At 41.6% G+C, this 19,969-nt stretch overlaps 1 protein-coding gene and 1 non-coding gene across 4 annotated transcripts in view; both read right to left on the bottom strand.

The window, feature by feature from the left end:
• The window catches only part of TIAM2 (TIAM Rac1 associated GEF 2), a 238,356-nt gene that overhangs the window by 182,990 nt on the left and 35,397 nt on the right, over positions 1-19,969 (bottom strand). The gene's annotated exons all lie outside the window — the stretch shown is intronic.
• TRNAC-GCA (transfer RNA cysteine (anticodon GCA)) lies at positions 17,223-17,296 on the bottom strand. The gene has a single exon. It is a non-coding gene; the product is annotated as a tRNA-Cys (tRNA).

Here is a 19,969-nt window from a genome sequence, read left to right as displayed (position 1 = left end):
GGGCTCTGTTCCAATCTCATCACAATCCGGGGACAGACGCACCTAGTGAAGCGCAGGCCGCCACACACAGCCCAGCAGGAGGTCCTCACCTCCAGGACCAGCTGAGGAGGGAACTGCAGTGGGAGGTGACAGAACAGACAAGAACCTTCTCGTCACCTTATGCCCACTTCATGCTCTCTTATCCTTCCGCGTGGAGTCGGGGGGTTCAGGAGAAGCAAATGTGAGCAGTGCCCCTGGGTCGTAGATGGGGTGACCCGGGGTGCACGGTGGCTTGGCTGCCTTTGGGCATCACTAAGCCCAGGAGAATCTACATCCAATTTCCCCCAGTCACCTATAGCCGAGAACAGTGTTCATCCCCAAATCAGCTGCAATCAAACTTCTAAGTATTTGCTGAGAAAAAAAAACTTACTGTTCTGGGTGCTACAGGGTATGAGAGTGATTTATGACATCTGCTTCCCATGAGCTCATATTTCAGATAGGAAGATTATACATATATTGATATTATCTGTAGTAGAAGATTATACATAATAGATTTTATATCACATAGAATAGATCACACATCATATATAGGAGAACTAGATAATAGATTACACATTTAAATAATTGTAGAAAATTATATATGCAAAATGCGGTTTCCCCAGTGGTTCAACAGAGAAGGCAATGGCAACCCACTCCAGTACTCTTGCCTGGAAAATCCCATGGACGGAGGAGCCTGGTAGGCTGCAGTCCACGAGGTCATGAAGAGTGGGACACAACTGAGCAACTTCACTTTCACTTTTCACTTTCATGCATTGGAGAAGGAAATGGCAACCCACTCCAGTGTTCTTGCCTGGAGACTCCCAGGGACGGGGGAGCCTGGTGGGCTGCCCTCTATGGGGTCTCACAGGGTCGGACACGACTGAAGCGACTTAGCAGCAGCAGCAGCAGTGGTTCAAACCATAAAGAATCTGCCTGCGATGCAGGAGACCAAAGTTCAGTCCCTGGGTTGAGAAGATGCCCTGGAGAAGGGAATGGCAACCCACTCCAGTATGCTTGTCCTCCATGGACAGAGGAGCCTGGCAGGCTACAGTCCATGGGGTCACAAAGAGTTGGACACGAAGGAGCAACTAACTGTACTTCTACTACATATATGTAATATGCAACAGGATTATATGTATTCTATACATAATTAAAGTTTTACATCTTATAATAGATCATATATGTTATATATGTAGTAGATTATATATCCCTATCAGAGAAGGTGATGGCAACCCACTCCAGTGTTCTTGCCTGGAGAATCCCAGGGACGGGGGAGCCTGGTGGGCTGCCATCTATGCACAGAGTCGGAGACAACTGAAGCGACTTAGCAGCAGCAGCATATAATCCCTATATATCTTTGTAAGTGGAACCTGTAAATGTGTACTATGACAGGATGTGAAACTGAAGCTTGTGTAATGAGTACATGAGGAAAAGAGGGAGAAACAGTCTGGTCCGGTATGAGTGCCACCTTCTTTCCAGAGAAGCACAGTTTGAGAATCCATGCTCTAAATTCTTCCTATCAAAATGAGTCAACTTTTTCAAAACTTAACATGACAAATACAAAATACTTAGGAATCAAGACACTCTATTCAGGTTAAGAATGCTATGGCATAATAAAGGCTGTAATCACATGAGAGTAAGGAGGAGAAGGGGATGACAGAAGATGAGATGGCTGGATGGCATCACCGACTCGATGGACATGAGTCTGAGTAAACTCTGGGACTTGGTGAAGGACAGGGAGGCCTGGAGTGCTGTGATTCACGGGGTCACAAAGAGTCAGACACGACTGAGTGACTGAACTGAAGTAGTTGGGAGCAGTTTTTTCTTCTCATTGGCTTCAATAAGATCAGAATTAAAATCATATTTTTTAAGTATACCCATCCACTTCAAACCCTAGAGGTTCTGTGGTAAAGAATCCACCTGCCAAGCAGGAGACAGGGGTTCAATCCCTGAGTCAGGAAGACCCCTTGGAGAAGGAAATGGCAACTCACTCCAGTATTCTTGCCTGGCCTGTAAAATTTCTTGGAAATAGGAGCATGGCAGTCCATAGTCCATAGGTTTGCAAAAGAGGTGGACACAACTTAGCTACTCAACAACAGCAAAGTATACCTCAAAATTGTGTGTGTGTGTTCTTTTAAAGTACAGCCATCTTTGAGCAAGGTCCAATATCAAATTGCAGTTTTACACAAAATAAGTCTCCACTTCATATCAAGATTTCTAAATAGAGACAGATTTCCTACATCATTTAAAATATGATTCTAATTGCCATCAACCATGTAAGCAAACTTGGAAATGGGTCCTCTCCCAGTTGAACTCTGAGATGGCAGCATCTCTGGCCAACAGGACTTGAGCCAAAGCCTCCCAGATGACACCAGACTCATAGAAACTGTGAGAGAATAACTAGCAATTAGCTACACAGCAATAGAAAAATAATAATAGAAAAAGAAAGAGAATTATTCCAGGAAAACTTCTACTTCTGCTTCATTGACTACCTTATACCTTTGACTGTGTGAATCAAAACAAACTGTGGAAAATTCTTCAAGAGATGGGACTACCAGACCACCTGACCTGCCTCTTGTGAAACCTAGGTGCAGGTCAGGAAGCAACAGTTAGAATCAGGCATGGAACCAGACTGGTTCTAAATTGGGAAAGGAGTACATCAAGACTGTACACTATCAACCTGCTTATTTAAGTTATATGCAGATTACATCATGTGAAACGCCAGGCTGGATGAATCACAGGCTGGAATCAAGATTGCCAGGAGAAATATCAACAACCTCAGATATGCAGATAGTACCACCCTAAAAACAGTGGCAGAAAGTAAACAGGAACTAAAGAGCCTCTTGAAGAAAGTGAAAGAGTAGAATGAAAAAGCTGGCTTAAAACTCAACATTCAAAAAAAAAAAAAACTCAGCATTCAAAAAATGAAGATCATGGCATCTGGTCCCATCACTTCATGGCAAATAGATGGGAAAGCAATAGAAACAGTGACAGACTATTTTCTTGGGCTCCAAAACCACTGAGGATGGTGACTGCAGTCATGAAATTAAAAGACCCTTGCTCCTTGGAAGAAAAACTATGACAAATGTAGTGTATTAAAAAGCAGAGACATCACTTTGCTGACAAAGGTCTGAAGAGTCAGTGCTATGGTTTTTCCAGTAGTCATGAACAGATGCGAGAATTGGACCATAAAGAAGGCTGAGCACCAAAGAACTGGAAGCTTTTGAATCATGGTGTTGGAGAAGACTCTTGAGAGTCCCTTGGACTGCAAGGACATCCAACCAGTCCATCCTAAAGGAAATCAGTCCTGGGTGTTCATTGGAAGGACTGATGTTGAAGCTGAAACTCCAGTACTTTGGCCACCTGATGCAAAGAGTTGACTCATTTGAAAAGACCCTGATGCTTGGAAAGATTGAAGGAAGGAGGAGAAGGGGACAACAGAGGATGAGATGGTTGGGTGGTATCACTGATTCAATGAACATGAGTTTGAGCAAACTCTGGGAGATGGTGAAGGACAGGGAAGCCTTGCATCCTGTAGTCTGTGGGGTCACAAATAGTGGGACAGGACTTGGCAACTGAGCAACAATATTAGTTACCCTTTTAAAAAATTATCAAAATACAATGCTTATGTTTCTCTCAATGTGCAAATTTCCATTTCTGATTTTGAAATATTCTTTATGTTGTGGAACTGAACAGTTAACTTACGTTGTGTGAATGTTGCAGACAAAGAACTGGATTTAATAAAATTTGATTCAAAGGAAAAAAAAAAAAAGAAAAGAGATCAGGATATACAGACACACACCAGGCTGTGCCCATCCAGAAGGAGGACCATGTGAGGATGGAGCAAACCATGGAGAGCCTCAGATGAAGCCAGCCCCACCTGCTCCTTAATCTCAGAATTTCAGCCTCCAGAACAGAGAGAAAACATAGTTATGTTGTCAACACCAACAACAAAAACAAAATTGACTTCTTATAGGCCACACTTTAGGACACAAAATGTGATAAGGTCACTGAAAACAGATGTGACCATCTAGCCAAGCAGAAGCAGCTTGTTTTGGCATAGAGACCAAGGTCACAACCCAGGCGGCCCGGGGACAAACCGCGGAAGGAGGCCTGGCAGCAGCAGGGTCGGGCCTCCTGAAGGCGGACCAAGGCGGGCGCCGAGACCGCACCAGTGCCCCCAACTCACCGCAGCAAGTGAGTCGGGGTGACGGGAGCCGCAGTTGGCCATCCAGTTCCTAAGTCAGTACCCTGGTGGCAGAAACAAGCGTGCAGCTGGCCGGGCCTAAGGCAGGGCCCTGGCCAGGCCAACACAGAGAGCCTGGGGCCCTTGCTCACCATTAGTAAGGAGGTCAGGGGGTAAGAGTTTGTAAGGAGGTCAGGGCGGTATTTGGTGCAGAAATAGCACAGCATTCAGCCTGACCCACTCCCCTCCACCAAGGCAGTTGGAGAATCCATGGTTTTTCCCTAAATGCAACATACAAACTTAATTTAACACAGGTAATGAGTCAAATCAAAAAGGCTTACATTTCTTCTCATTACTTACATTAAGAGAAAAACAGACCAAATTTTTATCTTCAACACCTTCCAGGAAGCTACTTGCAACTGCCTTTCCCTAAGCTCTGCTGCTGTGAAAACACAGTTCACACAGAGGAATGGATGGAAGAACCACTGGTACATTTTTAAGTAGTCACAGAACACGATGTACAGATATACATTAAATTTGAAATAGATTTTTTGATGCACCCCACACCTACACGATCCTGGCGGCCTGCTTATGTTTCCCGGCTTTGTTGTCCACCTCTAGCCTTCTTCTCTAAATCTATACTTTCTCAAAAATGACTTTACTCTCCAGTAATGCAAAACCTCCCCACGCCTCCCCACCTTCACCTCAACCAGCCCTACCTTCGGGAAGGGCGGGGGTGGGGGGAGCTCTGAAAACTAGAACAAACAGGAGAATATAAACAAGATCCTTCTCCGCCAGTGGCCCCAAGCGACACTACAGACAAGGAGGTCTGGAAGTCAAAGAGAAGGCAGAGAAGATGTGAGGTCAACACTCACAGGGAAATTCTCCCAGAAGTCTAAGAACCCACTGTAGCAAACAGCACTATGCAATTTATAAAGTCCTTCATAAATAACATCTCTTAAGTATTCTCAACAGTCCTCTTCTTGAAAGCCTGCAACTGCTAAGTAGGGAAGCTAGGATGTAAACTACTTTAGTCTGAAAATATTTAGCACATCACTTTTGAAGGATCTGCAATCCATACCAGAATACCCGAATAATCCATTTCTTCTCATTAAATGAATGGCAGTAAAAAAAAAAAAACAAAAGGACTGGTATCTGTAATCATATTTAGGAAACCACCCAAAAATGAAAGAATGAAAATTAGAAGACGGTCAACTCCAACCTTTGCTGGTGGCTGCTATAGACACACACCTCTGTTCATCCAGGAAAGGGCTAAAAAAAATCTCAGTGACTTTATTTCAATATCTCAGAGCCTCTCCCAGGAGGTTCCTCATAATATAACCTATATCCCTCTGCCCTTAGTCCTTTTCCTTCTGACCATATAACCCTCCTCCCACCATTCATAACACTTCCATTTACTCTACATTTCTAAAGTCTAAGTTTAGGCTTTTTTAATCTTACTCATAAAAATCATGTTTTTGTTTTTTTTTTCACACTAGCTTCTTACTTTCACACTGCTGTGTTACTCATCTTCAATACTGTATTGAACAGACAGAGAAGAAAGCAAAGGAAACAGGCAGTCAGCCAGGGTTTCACTCGGCATTGTCTGCCTTGTTCATCACATCTCCAGTTGGCCACAAGGGATGACTGTTTAAGGGAAAGTGGAAATGCAGCATTCTGTCTCTCCCTTTTGGCCATCTACTCAAAGGCAGGCGGCAATAAGAACAAAGAGCCTGTCTCTTAAACGCCAAACTTCTCATCTTAGGGACAAAGGGCAGAGGGCAGGGCAGGCCAAACCCGGTCCACACAGAACCAGCTGGCAGATGGCGAGTCAGAGGGCATCAGGGGCTGAAATGCTTCTCACACCAGGTGGGTAGTCTGAAGGATGAGGATGGGAGGAAGGCTTAATGCAGCTCAGGGCAGTTCGAGACTTCTCTGAAACGTACCGGGATCCCTATTACACGGCCATGTTCACTTTAGGAAAATGCACCAGGCTCCCCATTACAATGTGTGCCCTTTACATTTGAAGAAAAAATTTTCTAAGTGCCCCTTTCTTAGTAATTCAGCAAGGGAGAACACTCTCCAAACCAAGTTCTCTTTTCTCCTACGACTGGAGAAAAAGACTGCCTCTTTTGTTCCTAAAAGTAAAAATGGAAAAACAAAGAATTCCTTTGGGCCAGCTAGGTATCACAAAAAACAGGATAGACGACAAAGACCCAGCCAACCACAGCTTCAGATAAAGATGCAGAACCGTAATGGATAGAGAAGTAAGGACTCGGAAACAAATCCTGAAGAATACAGAGAAAACTATCCCTTCGTGCTGACCTACCACATCAGGGGAAAAGAATATTTAGTTGTGGGTAACAAAAGTGGGCTGAATTTTTTTTTAGGACAATAAAGACCCAGAAAAATCATAGTTTTAATCATTGGAAAAAGATAATTGCAGTTATTTGACTAAGGGGAAAGCAAAGATGGTTAATGTTCAGTTTACTTAGGACCCAATATATGCCACGTATAGTGCCAAGCTCATCATTTAAGGCTCATGATACTTGAGGTATGCATTTTATTGCCCCCGTTTTAGACATGAGAAAAGTGAGCGATATTTACAATAAACAGTTAATGGAGAAAAATTATAGATAACAGTTAGGTCAAGAAGGAATGGAAAGAGTTATAGCTGAGTCTTGCTTAAGGATGAAAGCAAATCTCTTGGAATAAAGCCCTGAACAACTAATAATTTCTTATTTCAGAACTCAAAGAATTTTAGGGCTAAGAGGGACCAACTCATTTTTGTGGGGAAAAAAAAGAACAGAATTATATATTTCAACATAAGTCATTCCCTCCCCACCCACCAACATTTTTTTTTCATTCAGCATTGTGTTAATAAAAGTTTGCTGAATACATAGTATACTCTAGAGCATCTTTAAAATTCTAATTAATCATCTCCCTTAAAAGACCTAAAAGACCTACCTAAAAGACCCAGCCAACCACACACCTAAAAGACCTAAATAATGCACACTCTGTAGACAGTTATTCTTTCTTTCACCTGCCCAGATACATTTACAAAAATAATAATAATAATCAACAATTTAAGAAACACTGAACATAAGCTCCAAGTTCTAGGAAAATCACAATTCCAACTACAAAAATCTTCTTATTTTTACAAAGTACATTCTTATTACCAGCATAGCCTTCCAAAGGTCATCTACAGCAATCAAGCAAGGTCTGTGTATAAGACCTTGTCCCAGAACTAACCACGGTCCACTGAATGGTCATTTGTATTAACAAGATTCATGCTTTAACATATGATTCTGATGAGGACAAGAACTTTCAGGCTGTTCCAGAGGCCTCTTTTGGAACTAAATTTGGTTTAATTTTCCTAATAATGAAAAAAGGGAACTAAACTAAACTTCAAATTTCTCAGATATTACAATTCCAGTGATGCTCTTTATACACGCACACAGGAATAATACAGTATTTGCAACATTCCAAAATTATTCTGTCTTTCCTGATTTATTTAAATTATGAGCAGAAAGATTTAATGCCAAGAATAAAATGTTAGCCAAATTAAATTTGCATCATTTGGCACACCCATTCAGCAAATGAAGAATCAGTACCTACTATTATAGGCTCATTTCTTCCAAACCATACTCTATCTTTTTTCCTTCATCAGTGACAGTTTCTTTGACCCCTGCCAGTTTCACTGAAATAACAATTTTAAACTTCCTTAAATTTCCTTACAGTGGATTTTGGCTTTGTTGTTGTCAGTGGAGATTCTCTAAATATTAAAAATATTGATTCATAATTAGCTAATAAAAATGTTTTTATATTTTTAAAAAGTCTTCATAATGATGAGCATATACAAAAACATTTACAGATAACATCACACTTAACAGTGAAAACTGAATGCTTTCTACCCGAGAACAGGAACAAGGCAACATTATCTTCTTGGAGGTGCTAGCCAATATGACAAGAGAGGAAAAATTGGTTACGTAACTTAGCCAGAATTCAGACATGGGACTCTCAGACTCCATGACACTCTGAAGCAGAAGCTCCATGAAAAGAAATAACTCAGAGAAAAAAGGCTTTTTTCTTTTGACGCAGTGAGTTGTAGGAGTGTAAAAGAAAGTGAAAAGTGAACGTGTTAGTTGCTCAGTCATGTCCAACCATGTCTGACTCTTTGCGACCCCAGGGACCATAGCCTCTATCCATGGAATTCTCCAGACAAGAATACTGGAGTGGGTTGCCATTCCCTTTTCCAAGGGATCTTCCTGACCCAGGGATCGAACCCAGGTCTCCCACATTGCAGGCAGATTCTTTACCATCTGAGCCATCAGGGAAGCGGAAGAGTGTGGCAAACATTCAAATTAACAATATCGAGCTGGAAACTAAAAATCAGTGAACCCGGAAGTCTTAACTAGAGGTATATTAACCAGGCAGTAATGATATGCATAAATGGTGGGTGAAGTTTGGCAAAAACATGATTATCCACTGAAGAGGATCCGGGATGGTTCCCTACAGAGAACATAATTTGACAGTGAGAACTGGAAGGAGAAACTGAAGGCAGCTGGAAAGGAATGATGAGCAAAAAGAGAAGGCGGCGGCCAGGAGAAAGGGGCTGACTCTGAAGCCAATGGCAGAAGATGCTTCAAGGAGAAGAGAAGAGGTGGCTTCCTGGGTGATTTAGTGGTAAAGAATCTGCCTGCCAGTGCAGGAGACACAGGTCCAACCCCTCATCTGGAAAGACCCAACAAGACACAAAGCATCTAAGCCTGTGTGCCAAAACTACTGAGCCAGTGCCCTAGAGCCCCGGAGCTGCAACTATTGAAACCTATGCATCCTAGAGACACGCTCTACAAGGAAAAGTCACCACAATGAGAAGCCCTCCTGGAGAGCAGCCCTCACTCGCTGCAACTACAGAAAAAGCTGCATGCAATGAAGACCCGGCACGCTCAAAAACAAAATAAATAAAATTAAAAACAAAAAAGGAGCAGAAAAGAGATACGAGTATTCAAAGAAGTAGACACAGCTACTCTGAGAAAGATGCATGAGAACAGCCTTCTGCATGAAATTTCTTGTTCTGAGTATAACTCATATCTGGCACAGTTTTAAATGAGACGCTGAGGCTTTCTACACTTTAACTTGTTATCTTTAAACTTGAAGCACTTGCTGGGCTTCTATTTTGGATTTCAGAACCAAGGGGCTATGGAAATTACAGGATTAGGGAGTATCGCACAATAAAATGGATATTTTAAGCCACAGATACTAGAGGCCACAGATAAGGTTGTTCAGAAACATAAGGCTACATTTTATCTTTTTAACTATTGCCTGGAAGAGAGAAGCCAGTTGCCCTGAGGGAATTCGTAGTATTAGAAGACTTAGCCACAATTCCTGAAAGATCACAGAAATGGTACAGTCGTAACCACACAATATTTGGTCTCTTGGGGCCACATTGAAGTAGGGCTGAGGCGGTGCCAGAGATCCTGAGGTCACCAGAGTGGCAGAGAATACACGCGTACACAAAAAGGGACCCAGCTGAACCAGCCTATCCCCAGTAAGGGAACCAAGAGACCTGGCAACCAGGAAAGTCGAAACTGGCTTGACCAAATGTGTGCTTAAGATACAATGTAACAGCCACAGCCAACATGACCAACACAAAGAGGAAAGGCAAATACAGTCCTGGAATTTCTTTCTTAAATGCAAAGACAGAAAATTTTAGGGGAAATGATTCTATGTCAAAAATTTCTTTAGTCCATATATAACTAAGATTAAAAATAAAATCTCCTGCATCCCAAAGAGATAAAGAAATGCGAGATGAAAGGAAAAAATTCTCACGCTCAAGGAATTCTCCCTAAATTATTTTGGCTAATGCCTCAATACTCTCATTTTATCTCATTTGTGTGTAAACAAAGATTCAATGACTAACGCCACTCATGACATAGATTACTGTCAGCATCTGTGTTTTTCTGATGGCGACCCACTAAATGGTCCATTTGATGGACCGCATGGTGAGTGGGTGGTGAAGAAAGGATCACAGTGTAATCTTTCCAAGCTTTAATTCCTGTCCACAGAAAAGCAGGTTCACGCAGGTTTAAGACACATGTGTACAAGGAAAAAACACACAGGAACAGGAAAACAATTTGGCAAAATGGCTTAGATTGTTCTACCTGAACATGACTTCCTTTCTCACATTAGCAAAGCTTCACTGACTCACACATTCCCCCCACCCCATGGATCTTCTATGGCTATAAAGTATATTTCATATTCTATAAAATATATTCTATGTTTTGAGAGACTCTGCTGTCTTCTCCAGGATTTACAAGAGCAGTGAACATTCTATCTGAATTAATATAGCCCCTGATCTCCCCTATATACTTTCAAAATATCAATTAAAATAAATTTTCATAGATCACTAACATTTTTAATAAATATGTATTGATATTTACTCCTAGGAACTTTCCTTCTCTCAACTCCGCCAAAAGAAAAGTGAAGGAGAGAATTCAAATTAATAATATTGTGTTTTGATTTTTAAGTCTGTGACAGCCAGTTGTTTGCATGTCGGACATGTTACGGTCACTGTCCAGCACAAAGCCCACAGTCAATGAACACGACTTGTTGAAGCTAAAGAAGTTTACAGAAGATTTTGGCCAAGAAGGCTAGACCAAAGACAGCAAGGAAAACGTTTACCATGTGTGTTCTCTCTTTCATAGGCAGTTTTGCTTTTCCTGGATGGCAGTCAGATTATTTCTGATAAAACTCATTTACCACAGGAGAATAGAGATCTCACTTCAGCATTCCTTTAAGTTTTATTTGTACTTTTGGTCCATTTCCAATTAAATCCTCCTGTTAACAAAAATTATAAAGTAATGGGCCATAAGAAAATGAATGATATACAAAAACAGGGAAAAAAACAAAATGAGTGATATATAAATAGCAGAAAAATAGAAATTACCCAGTAAAAAGAAAATTAAAATTGATTGACATACAAATATTTTAAATTGTTAGGAAGAGTGGTCTTTGCAAAGAGCATTCTTTTTTTTTTCCCAACTAAAATGAAATGGGGCTTATTTCATATTTTGAAAAAAAAAAAATCTTAAGCATCATTCTTGTCAAAGTAAGATTTATTTGCTTTACTAAAAAAATGTTAAATGCTTTACTCTCAGGGATGGGCAGTAAAACAGCAGAGAGCATGTGATCAGGCTTCAAAGGTTCTTAACTGTGTTGTAGCCAAGGGTCTGATTGATTTTCGATAGGTTGACTTTTTCTCTCCATGTAGATTTAAATAGTTTCTATAAAAGCTGCAGGCTTTTTTATATTTACCTAAGTAATACCTTTCACTGTGCGATCTTTAGAGAATGACTCTCTCAGTTCGGCATTGTCTTTATTTTGAAGAAGAAAATTGTGTCTTTCAATGTCTTTTTGTAGCAAGATTGACCAAAACAGGTGGTGAATAAACATGTACTTTTTAAATAATTCTGTCATGAAATACTGTATGGGAACCTTTACTTAAAGGAACAAACGGCCTCCCTTTGGATTATGGAAAGTTTCTTGTCTGTGATATCGGGGTGTGTGTGTATATATATATATAAATTTTTTAAATATAGGAAACCTAGAGTCTTGTCTTTGACCTTTTAAGTTCAGGGAGCAGCTTGTCCTGACCACACATATGTTATCAGTGTAATGTTTCATGAAGCTTTAGAAATGAGCTTGTAGTCTCCTTAAATAATAAAATGCAAACATGATTTTACATTGTTTTAATGCCCTCAAGTAAATAATCTGAGGGGTGTGTTACACACCTGAGCACCAACACTAAGTTGTGCCTTGTACATTTGCAGTGGCCTCTCCTTGCAGAGTATTATTAAGTCGGCTAGAATGAGGTAGCGTTCCTTAATTTACTATAAAGTTCTGCCTTGCAAATGCTATAGAATAACTTGCATTTTAAAGTCTATTTGCACATTTTACATATTATGCTATATGGTTGCCTTGGGGTTTTCTGTACAGATTGTTTTTGTTGATATTAAATGGAAATCATAGGCCCAAAATACGCTGTTCTTACATGAAGTAAATTGATATAACCTAAAAAAAAAAAAAAAAAAAAGTCTGTGACAGAAATCTGAAACATTTAGTTCTTTTTATTTAAATATACGCTATGTAGCTTCTTAATTTTAAAAGGCCAGAGAGTCACAATCAGATCCAGATCAACCATCTCTTCATTTTCAAAAACTCTTTTGTAATTTGAGACAACAAATTAAAAACTGGAGATAAATTGTAAGATAGAAAAAATAATTCAACGTAGCAGCAGTGATTGGATTATATATAAAGATGCAGTTGGATTTGACTTGACTAATTCTAATATATACCTAACACATGCAGATGTACCTATGTATTTAAAAACAAAGAAATCAATACAACAACCAAGTACTACCTTTAATCAGCTAACTTAGTTAACAACGGGAAGTATTTATGAACGCGCATATTTACGCTAGAATTTCCAGCACACTGCCAAAGGGTTAAATATGTAAGAAGAAGGTGTCCTGGGAATACAATTGTTTGACATTTCATAAAACCACTTGGGTAGGGGGTAGAAGGGAAAGTTTAAGAGGGAGGGGACATATGTATACCTATGGCTTATTCACATTGTCCAGGCAGAAACCAACACAACACTGTAAAGCAATTATCCTCCAATTAAAAAAAAAAAAAAAAACACAGGACCTTAGAGGTAGCAAAGAAAAAAATAAATAAAACTCTTAGCTGCATATGAGAAAGAAAGCACAACTATCGGGGAGGACAAAACCCTCATGGGAACTCACTTTACCAAAACCATGAATGCATTCTCAAATTTTAAATCTCATGGCAGTCTACTGCACATTATTACCAGGCCAGAGACGACTCATTTCCCAGGTCTCTTAACAAGAGACAGCATGGATCTCAATCCAAACGCTGAAATGAGAGGTTTGATCTCATTATTTGGAAGTTTGGACTCTCCCCGGTTGAGCCCTAAACTCAAGGCCACACTTAACAAAAACATTCATTGTGAACAGTGGGATCCAAAATCTAACGTCCCCCCTTATAGAAACATAGCTTTCTTCCAAGACTTACAAATGAGCATTATTCCACAGAAGTGAGGGCAAGTTAGCTAACAGATTTTTCCACAAGCACGTGATGAATCTGATGAAATCATGGCGAGCATTCCCAGTGGCGCCCAGCGCCTCCACCAACAGCCTCCGAGCAGTAGACAGACAGTACCAGGAGACCTGGGGCGTGCAGGCAGGACAAAAGCAGAGATCATCAACTAAATCCTTGTCACAGCTGGCCAGGGTCAGAGCCTTAGTCAGCACTCCTGCTCCAACTGAAACCTCAGGGGTCAGAGTAATAAAATGTGAGCAGCCATCGCAAGATTTTTGAAAAATCAAGTTCTTACCTACAGAAGAAGGTTCAGTTCTAACTTTCACACCCTCATGTTCTTTCTTGTTGTCTAGGAAAAACACCCTAAGATTCATTGCAAGCTGGCTGTGAGCAACTGAGGAATAAAGTAGATGTTGTGGGTTTGCTCCTCTATGTGAAATGACATTCAAAGAAGTTCAAGGGCCAGAAGGGGTATGGGATAGACAGGGGGGTGGGGGGTGAGCAGTGGGAATTGGGGGAGAGGGTGATGGCCTGGTGAGCGGGGGGTCTTATGCCTGGACCATCTCTCTACTTGCATATTACAACCAGTCTCCAAAAGGCTCCCTAGAAACAATTTTATCAGCTTCTCCCTCTGGATCAGAACTGGCCTCATATCCCATCCCCAATCTTTCATCATCCCTCTCCAGCTCCCAGCCCATCGCTTTCCTTTTCTCAAGCTCTAACTTTAGAAAGTTATTATAAAGTAATACAAAGATCACTTTGACCCCATTTGCTTCTAATGGGCAATACGGATGAAACTCTCAAAGAGCAGCAAATCTTTATGCTACATCCAGTTCCTGAGTATAGAAAAAGACAGAAAGGCTACCAATTCCTTTCATGAACCCTAAAGCAACCACTGAGAAATGAGTGTTACTCACTCAGTCGTGTTCACCTCTGAGATCACATGAATGCAGCCCACCAAGTTCCTCCATCCATGTGATTTTTCCAGGCAAGAATACTAGAGTGGGTTGCTATTTCCTTCTCCAGGGTATCTTCCCAACCCAGGGATCAAATCTGGGTCTTCTGCATTGGAGGCAGACTCTTTGCTGCCTGAGCCACCAGGGAAATGAGGAATGATTATTATTCCTACTTTAATGGATGATATGATATCCTGGAAAATCAAAGATAGTCAGATGAATATGTGTTGTAATTATTAAGCAAGTTCAATAAGAGGACCATACCATGAGTAGACAAAATGAGTAGGCTTCTACATATGAGTAATAACCACTTAAAAGGCAAGAGGATCCCAAACCCAGGGCCTTGTCATTAACCAAGGCCCAAGGAGTTTCCGTGTCTTGCCATTTACCTTCTTGGAATTTAAAGTTGAAGAGATTTAGAAATTACTGTGGCTCAGCTGGTAAAGGGAGCAGGCAATGGCATCCCACTCCAGTCCTCTTGCCTGGAGAATCCCAGGGACGGAGGAGCCTGGTGGGCTGCCGTCTATGGGGTCACACAGAGTCGGACACGACTGAAGTGACTTAGCAGCAGCAGCTGGTAAAGAATCCAACTGCATTGCAGGAGACCTGAGTTCAATCCCCAGGTTGGGAACATCCCCTGGAGAAGGGAAAGGCTACTCACTCCAGTATTCTGACCTGGAGAATTCCATGGCCTATATAGTCCATGGGGTCACAAAGAATTGTGACATGACTGAGTGACTTTCACTTTCATTCATTTAAAATAATAATACCTAATAATAAAGTCATTAGGTACTAAAAAAAAAAAGTGAGGGGAAAAATCCTTTTTCCATCACCAGCAAAAATTACTAAATAATTGGAAGTTAGTGAGAATGCATAATATCTATAATAAAAACCTATTAAAATCTTACTAAAGGACATAAAGAAGATCTGAAAAATTCTGACAGTCTTGGTCAGTTCAGTTCAGTTCAGTCACTCAGTTGTGTCCGACTCTTTGCGACCACATGAATCGCAGCACAATAGGCCTCCCTGTCCATCACCAACTCCCGGAGTTTACCGAAACTCATGCCCATCGAGTCGGTGATGCCATCCATCCATCTCATCCTCTGTCGTCCCCTTCTCCTCCCGCCCCCAATCCCTCCCAGCATCAGGGTCTTTTCCAATGAGTCAACTCTTCACATGAGGTGACCAAAGTACTGGAGTTTCAGCTTCAGCATCAGTCCTTCCAATGAACACCCAGGACTGATCTCTTTTATGATGGACTGGTTGGATCTCCTTGCAGTCCAAGGGACTCTCAAGAGTCTTCTCCAACACCACAGTTCAAAAGCATCAATTTTTCAGTGCTCAGCTTTCTTCACAGTCCAACTCTCACATCCATACATGATCACCAGAAAAGCCATAGCCTTGACCAGACGGGCCTTTGTTGGCAGAGTAATGTCTCTGCTTTTTAATATGCTATCTAGGTTGGTCATAGCTTTCCTTCCAAGGAGTAAGCATCTTTTAATTTCATGGCTGCAATCACCATCTGCAGTGATTTTGGAGACCAAAAAAATAAAGTCTGACACTGTTTCCACTGTTTCCCCATCTATTTCCCATGAGGTGATGGGACCAGATGCCATGATCTTAGCTTTCTGAATGTTGAGCTTTAGGTCAACTTTTTCACTCTCCTCTTTCTCTTTCATCAAGAGGCTCTTTAGTTCCTCTTCACTCTCTGCCATAAGGGTGGTGTCATCTGCATATCTGAGGTTATTGGTATTTCTCCCGGCAATCTTGATTCCAGCTTGTGCTTCTTCCAGCCCAGCGTTTCTCATGATGTACTCTGCATATAAGTTAAATAAGCATGGTGACAATATACAGCCTTGATGTACTCCTTTTCCTATTTGGAACCAGTCTGTTGTTCCATGTCCAGTTCTAACTGGTGCTTCCTGACCTGCATAGAGGTTTCTCAAGAGGCAGGTCAGGTGGTCTGGTATTCCCATCTCTTTCAGAATTTTCCACAGTTTATTGGGATCCACACAGTCGAAGGCTTTGGTGTAGTCAGTAAAGCAGAAATAGATGTTTTTCTGGAATTCTCTTGCTTTTTTGATGATCCAGCGGATATTGGCAATTTGATCTCTGGTTCCTCTCTCTACCTTTTCTAAAACCAGCTTGAACATCTGGAAGTTCTCGGTTCACGTATTGCTGAAGCCTGGCTTGGAGAATTTTGAGCATTACTTTACTAGAGTGTGAGATGAGTGCAATTGTGCGGTAGTTTGAGCATTCTTTGGGATTGCCTTTCTTAGGGATTGGAATGAAAACTGACCTTTTCCAGTCCTCTGGCCACTGCTGAGTTGACAGTCTTGGTAGGAAGATTCAAATCACAAGAGCTCAAACTTAAATTACAATATATGCAGTGCAATTGCAAATAGATTTTTTAAAGTTCATCTTAAAGTTCATCTGGATGACTAATTTTGTAAAGAATAGCCCAGAAAAATATTTTGAGAAAAAAAAATGAGAGTATTCACCCTATCAGACAGCACCATATTCTATTGATATAAATTTACTGTAATCTTAATAGCTTGCTACCAAACAGAAACATTCAAAGTCCCGAAATAGATACAAACTTGCATGGAGATTTAGAAACATGAGGTGGCATTTCAAGGCAACAAAGAAAAGACAGGTGCTAAAACAACCAATGTTTGAACAAGGAAGTTGTTTTCTTCCCAACTCTACTGAATTATATAGTTTCACTCGTGAAAACCCAGCAGCACACTGGTCTCTCCCCAAATACAAGTGGTACCAAAGATGCGTGTAAGCTTATTAGAAAGCGAAAAAGTGAAGTCGCTCAGTTGTGTCCAACTTTTTGCAACCCCATGGACTGTAGCCTACCAAGCTCTTCTGTCCATGGGATTGTCCAGGCAAGAGTACTGGAGTAGGTTGCCATTTCCTTCTCCAGGGGGGATCTTCCCAACCCAGGGATCGAACCTGGGTCTCCTGCATTGCAGGCAGATGCTTTTACCATCTAAGCCACCGGGGAAGTCTAAGAGCTTCTCACCAAGTCCCTAAGGAGAGACAAGTCCACACTTAAACCAAGCCAGCATCACAGTCGTCTGTTTTAACCTCTAGGTTCTCATGGGAGCAGCCAAGATACAGCCTCTCCATGGGCAGAGACTGGCACCGGGGCCCAGGGACCACGGAGGCTGCCATCCGCGTCATGGCTGAGTCAGTCCTGTGAAGCTACCAGCCCTGCCTGGAGGCCTCCACCTCCAGCGGGCAGCCTCTCTGTTACAAAAACACTTCCAGTCCTCTCTCAGTGCTCGTCTGTTCCCTCCTGGGTGTGACAGTTAACCACAGTGAATTCTGCAAGGAAAAGTCATATTCTACTCCGGGAGAGGAGGTAGGGGTGGGGTGGGTGGCGGAGAATGGTGAGAAATACTCGATTCCCATCACAAACGGATGAGGGTTCTTAATGGGAACCTTGGGAAGAGCTTGGGGAAAGCAGGTCAGAAAGGATGCCAAGATCATCTGCATTTGGAATAAAGGTTTTTATCATCTGAAATGTGGAACATGTCCCCAAGGGAAAGACTTTTGTGATGTGACAGCTTCCCCCAGTCTTAAGTATTCCCCTCATTAGAGGCTCTTTTTTATCCAGTACTCAGCCAAAGCCATGGAGCATCGTCAGAGGACAAAGCAAAATGCTGGATATGAGCTATTTTATGTTCCCAGGTGGAAATCCAACCTATTGTTATCAGAGCTCTATAGGGCTGCGAGGCGCCTCTGTGGAGCAAATTCGTATAAAAGAAGCCGATTATATTGAGACGGGATCACTGAGAATGTATAGACCAGTTAATGCTCAATGTCCTTCGTTCTCACATCTGCCAAAGAGGCTGCCTTCCAAACCACCCAACAGCGAAAGGTCCAAGTACTTTTCAGTTGGGTCCCCAAGTCTTTCTTTTCCCTCCCTTTTTTTCTTTGGGGGTGGAGGTGGAAGCAGGGAAGAGCAAGGGGCCACATGCATTTGTGTACTTGCACTGAAAATAGGTTTTTAAATATGGTTGATAAAATGGGCTGGTAGGAGTCTAGCTTCAGGGGCTAAAGATGCATACACTGTCCAGGAAATTAATTTTAATTTGACGAAAAAGTATTACAATGTGTTTGAGACACATTAAATAAAAAATAACCTTTTTAAAGAAAAAACAGTTTCTATGGGATGCTCAATAACTAAAATGACATTTAACAAAGTACAAGCCGAGTATCTGAGCCCTTCACCCTGCCAGATCCATCTCAATCTGTAGGATAAGGGCCAGCAAGGAAGCCCTCCAAGTTCGACCACCTATAAAGGTCTAAGATCCTAATTCTGAAACATTTGTATTCTCTAGTCTGTCTCTGCAGTACCCAAAAGGAAAAGAAAGTCAGGGCCACTGGCTTAGTAAAATGAAATCCTCTCTTGGCTCTCCTATGATTTCACTTACTTTTTATAGCTTGGCTTTCCAACGTAGTAATTGCTTTCTTTTTTTAAAGGCATGGATTTACACCACATTTAATTTGAATGTCCCTATATATAGATTTCGGTCTACTATAATAGCAAATTCATAAGATCCCACCCCTGAAGGCCAAAATATAACAGCAAGTTAGGGGCAGGATTCTTTTCCTATAAAGCAAAAACATTAAAGTGATCAAACATAACATGTCCATCTGCCACCTAAAGACAATTCCTAAACCCAGCTTTTATGATACTCTCAAGAAAAAAAAATATATATATATACAGTCTCTTCCAGGAAATTTGTGGTCTGAAAAATCTGAGATTAAAAAATTATATCATGTTGTTTTATGTCTGTGAGCTCTTATATTCTCTGGTTCAGATATTAGTACTTAAATCTAACAGCTAGAAAGGCAGTTATTCTAGATTTCTATCAACTCTCAGAAAACAGATATAGAATTCACTTTTCATTCTTCGATTACTTACCTCATAATAAAGGAAAACAGTAATAAGTTCTCTCCCCAGAACTATGTAGTTGAAGGTAACAAAAGCCCATGTGCAAGCTAAGTCAATTCAGTTACGTCCGACTCTTTGCAATCCCATGGCCTGTACGCCACCAGGCTTCTCTGACCATGGGATTCTCTAGGCAAGAATACTGGAGTGGGTTTCCATGCCCTTCTCCAGGGGATCTTCCCAACCCAGGGATCGAACCAGGTCTCCCACATTGCAGGCAGATTCTTTACCATCCGAGGCACCAGGGAAGCCCAAGAATACTGGAGTGGGTATCCTATCCCTTCTCCAGGGGAATTTCCCCACCCAGGAATCAAACTAGGGTGTCCTGCATTGCAGGCAATTCTCATTGCAGCTGAGCTACCTGGGAAACAAAAGCTTGGCGTGGTCCAAAGAACACGTGCTCTGCTATCAGCCTGGGTCAAACCCCAGCCCCACGGCTGAATTCCTCACCATCTCCAAGCTCGTGTCCTCCTGGCAGGACTGAGCTGATGGCTTCCCAGACTCCTACAAGTCAACAAGATGGGGATGTTGCTGATTGTGAGGCTGCCAGGGTTAATACCATGACGGGCGGCCTGGACCTAAGTTTTAGCTTCCCCCGAAATGGTAAGATTCCCTACCCCCATCAAGTAACCTGGAGCCAGCCAATCAATATGCGCCCAGTAAGAACAAAGGGAGAGCTGAAAAGCCCGCGAAAGTCTGTACCGATAGAATTGCTTT

Source organism: Dama dama, chromosome 26, assembly GCF_033118175.1.
Source record: "Dama dama isolate Ldn47 chromosome 26, ASM3311817v1, whole genome shotgun sequence".
Taxonomy (NCBI): Eukaryota; Metazoa; Chordata; class Mammalia; order Artiodactyla; family Cervidae; genus Dama; species Dama dama.
The sequence above is the reverse complement of the archived record's forward strand: the minus strand, read 5'-3'. Positions and strand labels throughout refer to the sequence as shown.